Source organism: Coptis chinensis, chromosome 3 (assembly GCF_015680905.1).
Source record: "Coptis chinensis isolate HL-2020 chromosome 3, ASM1568090v1, whole genome shotgun sequence".
NCBI classification, from domain to species: Eukaryota; Viridiplantae; Streptophyta; class Magnoliopsida; order Ranunculales; family Ranunculaceae; genus Coptis; species Coptis chinensis.
The window spans coordinates 91,279,627-91,284,234 of NC_141458.1; the positions used below are offsets into that span (position 1 = coordinate 91,279,627).

General features: G+C 37.7%; 1 pseudogene; it reads right to left on the bottom strand.

Annotated features, from left to right (window-relative positions):
- Positions 1-813: 813 nt before the first annotated feature.
- On the bottom strand, positions 814-2,784 carry LOC147511614 (protein transport protein SEC13 homolog A-like; annotated as a pseudogene).
- Between the last annotated feature and the right edge of the window lie 1,824 nt (positions 2,785-4,608).

Consider the following 4,608-nt stretch of genomic DNA (forward strand, 5'->3'; position numbering starts at 1 on the left):
ACTGAATGATATGACCTATGAAGTGCCATTAAGGCAAGAAAAATGGAGGAACGTAACTGAATGATATGACCTATGAAGTGTCATTAGGCAAGAAAAATCGTTACAAGTTTGTTGGATTTTGTTGGGAGTGTCGTGGCACATGCAATAATATAGAAACCCTAATGTGAAAAAAGAATGGTATACAGCCATAGTTCCTGATTCCGAACGAAACTCCGAATTTCGGTTTTCCAAAAAACTGAAATTTTAAATATAGAGTCGAAATTTCCAAAATTCCGAATGAATTTGAAACTCCAAATATGATAGAGTCGAAATTTAATGGATTTCGGTTTTTGGATTTATCGAATTCCGAGAATTCCGAAATCCCGAACTATGTATACAGCACCTTAAGCTATTTAGTGTAAACCTTAGGAGAAACTCAGAGACATGTGGCTAACCGAAAGCATTTAAGCATAGACTTCGATTATTGTCCCCTAAAATGAGACGTCAGCCAGGGTGATACCTTCTCTTTCATTACATATTCTTAATATATAAATTCATCTCTCAAGTGGTCAGAAATTTCCCAAGCACCTAAAAAGCAAGTCTATGCTTATAGTTCACAAGCGAGCTTAATACATAAGCCCCCACATCTTTGAAAGCAATTTCTTTTAAAGTCCAATATTTTATTTTAATTTTCTGCAAACACCCAGGGGTGATACCTTCCTTAGCAGGTGTATTGTGCATCATCATTCGCTAAATGCATGCTATTCCAACCAAGTATGTTTTCTCCCAAGCATAATTAGTTTTAGCTCAATACAACACACTTGAATTTAAACGTTAAAAAACAAAAAATCATCAAGTTGTATTGGTGCAAGTAATATAGAAGTAATCAACAATAAAATGGAAATTGTGATATGTTCAATAGCCCTCCTTTCTCTCACCCCTAAATTTGGTGGAAGCAGAAGTCTCAGATTAAGCAGTAGCAAGTAATAACATTAAAACTCACTGACAAAACTAATAAAATCCCTACTGCAATGTAGTAAAAACACCAGGACATTTAGATGGTAGTAGCAAGATAAGAAAAACCATGAACCTGGCCTCTATGGCTCAACAGTAGTCACTTGTTGCCATTCCCCATCAACTGCTTCCTTCCACAGAGTTACGTTGTTGTCTCCATCAGCCACAGCCAATATGTTTCCAGTCAAAGACCACAAAACCCTCCACACTGGGGTCTGAAAATCCTTCAAAACTATGCCTTCCCATTGATCCCCTTCCTTGGCGACGGTCCATATAACAACTTTCCCATCCTGTGAAGCACTTGCAATAGTCGACTTAGGAAGCCCCAAGTTAGGCGCCCACGCCACATCCCTCACCCAATCAGTGTGCATTAGAAGAGCAGGGAAACAATCCATCTTCCACACTCCATTAGTAAGCTTCACAGTATTGTCACAACCACCGGAAACAAGCTTTGTTACTGGCTCAAGCGATCCATTTCCAACAAAAGCACCAGGTGCCAACGCCGGATCCCACGAAACAGAAGTCACACCAGCAGGATGAGCTTGACCAATCCGAGTAGTATTCCCAACCTCCCTCCATCAGCTCCAGCAGTAAGAACCGAGATATTCCCATCCGAAGATCCACATGCCAACGCTAGCCCAAGTTCATGAGGAGCCCAACAAATAGAATTCACCGACACCTTATGTTCACTAAACACGTGAGCTTGACTCCACTCATTCTGATTCCCTTCCTTCCATATTATAACCCTCCCATCATAAGAAGACGAAGCAAGAAGCGACCCAAAGAGGTGTAGCAAGATGCTACACCTCTCAACATAGCAAGAAGCGCCCACGCAACCTGCCAAACAGGTCCTTGGTGACCACTCAACGTAGCAAGATCAGGGCGGCTCTGGGGCAAGGCCATCTAGGCAGCCGCCTAGGGCCCCCACAGTTAGGTCAAGAAAAAAGGCCCCTAGGTAAACAATAAACACTTGTATGTTACATACCTCCCAGCCAGCCCAAGCCAATACTTTCATGGTCCAAGCCCAATAATTGAATCATCTATTCATGTATTAGATTATAAGCCCAACGATCTACATGGTCCAAGCCCAAAAACTAAATCATCACTCATTCAATTCTTAAAAATGAAGAGGAATGCATACGTTGGAATGAAAAAAATGCAAAGTTCCAACCCACTGAAGCCAAGGCGCTTGCTGAATGCTGATAATATTACAAGTTTACACCGAAAACCAAATTAAAGGTTTTGTAATTGAATAGGCCCTATATTTTGTGCTCGCCTTGGGCCCCAAGGAACTCAGAGCCGGCCCTGAGCAAGATGCTGCGAAGCGGTACTACTCACACCAACTATCTTAATCGTAATATCCAAAGAGGCAGTAGCAATACGCTTTCCGTAATAATCCATTACCACATCATGAATTGTGTCCGTATGACCCGTTTCTATTTTCTGACCCGGCATATCTTCGTTTATAAATTACACAATTTTAACACAATGAATAAAATACAATCAAGATAAATAAAATGGACAATTTTAACCTCTATAAGTATAGATCAAGCGTCAAAATATAAATCAAGTATCCAAATCGGGTAGTAAAGTAATGAGATATGAGATTGATTAATAATAGGATAATATTATATTTAAACAATATAAATGAATTATTAGGAAATATAATTGTTTAAAGTGGAAACGGTTTGTTTTTTTTTTTCGTACCTGATATTCGATTTAGAGGAAACGTATGAAAAAAATATTCTTGTTGACGTTGAGATTGTTTTGTGAAGAGATGGGGATCTTTTATTTTATTGTGATTGTGATGTGATGATGAAGTGTTAAATTGGCGTGGTTTCCAGCTTTTAATTGGTCAAATCTCGTGTCAAAAGATGGTGGGCCGTTTCTTTGGTGATCCAGAACTTATTCAAGCCCAAGTCCATCTAAGTATGGATATTATCCAGAACCTACTCAAGAACAAGCCCAAATTCTTGTTTCTAAAGGCAGGTGTGAAATATAAAGGTGATTGAATCCCAAAATCTACTCGTAGGTGAATGATCTTGATATACAATATTCCACTAGTATATGATTTTGGATATTCCGTACTCGTAGGTGCCATGATCTTCACAACATTCCATGCTTCTTACCATATCCCTCTTGCCCTACCAGATTCGACTTTTCTTACCTGCTTGAATGATGTGGTATCCAATATTTGTCGATGGTGTTTTATCAACTTCATTGTCAATTGTTTTGGATTAATATATTAGTTCTATAAAAGCCCTCAGTCGTTGTTTTCAAATTAATTAGTCAAAAACTAAGTAGGCTTATCTAAGCTTGGGATAGATTAAACATGCTGTTACAGATATTGGAGAAAACTTAATAAGCCTACATAGAAGCTATTGATTTGATGTGAAATTACCCCAACGCATAGAATATATAGTGTTTAGGGATTGGTTTTTTTTCATACAAACTATGCTTATCTACTAAGCCACACTAAAATGATAAGTGTGTCTGTGTGTGAAATGTACCATTTGTGTGACAATTTAAAAATAAATAAATGAACAGTGATATGATCGAACTCCACCTTCAATCGACTCTAAACCATAGTTTCGAATTTTGGAAGTCTTGAAATTTTGATAAATCTAAAAATTGAAATTTATTAAATTTCAACCCCTATTATATTCAGAATTTCAAATGATTTCAAAATTTCAAATATTTCACCTCTATATTTGGAATTCCGTTTTTTTTAAAAACCGAAATTCCAAACGGAATTCCAAAGTTTTGTTTGGAATCACGAACTATGCTCTAAACTAACTCCACCACCAAAGTATTGATACCTAAAATAAATAAATTAAGAAATACCCTTTAACTTTAGCATTTAGTTACAAAAAAAAACTTTAGCATCTTTATCACTCTATTTATTAGTTTAAAGTATGCTAAATCAATTCACAAGAAACAACCGATATCTTCAAATTAGTTGAGTCAATTGCAATGGCAATTCAGCAATTCAGTGATTGACAATTTAACAAATTTTCAAAATCCTAGCTCGTGCTAACTGCTGGCATCACTAATATTAAATTGGATATATATCAAAACTATGAACAATCGCATGCTTATAATTCTAGTAAAATAGTAAATGACTTATATAATTGAGGACGCACGACCCCATCAATCAAACATTCAAACTTAGAACTTGCTCAAGAACGAGGTCCATTTTACATAGATTTCATCCAGCTGTTATGGTCTATTTTTCACCCTCTTCTTTGGGCCCATCTGCACTATGCTCGGTTTTAAACTTTTCTTGTAATCGAGTTAAATATCACCGGTGTGCCAACTGCCGCTGTCATATCAAGGGTGGCGCAAATTAACGGAGGAACATTATAGCACCGGCCATAATACACCAATTTAGTAACATTGTCGGGCACGCCATGGCCCGTCACCTTTTCTTATTTTTTCACTAAAAACAGTATACAATTCGAAAGCCCTACCCCAGTGTTTGTGCGCACGTTAAAGCCGTGCCGCCGCCGAATTTTCCGCCATTTCATTTTAAAACTTACCAAACAGGTCCACGTCAGCATCCAGCTCTTCCCAACTCTATTTCCTACTGTTGGGTTTTTAGTTGGGCCCACGGTT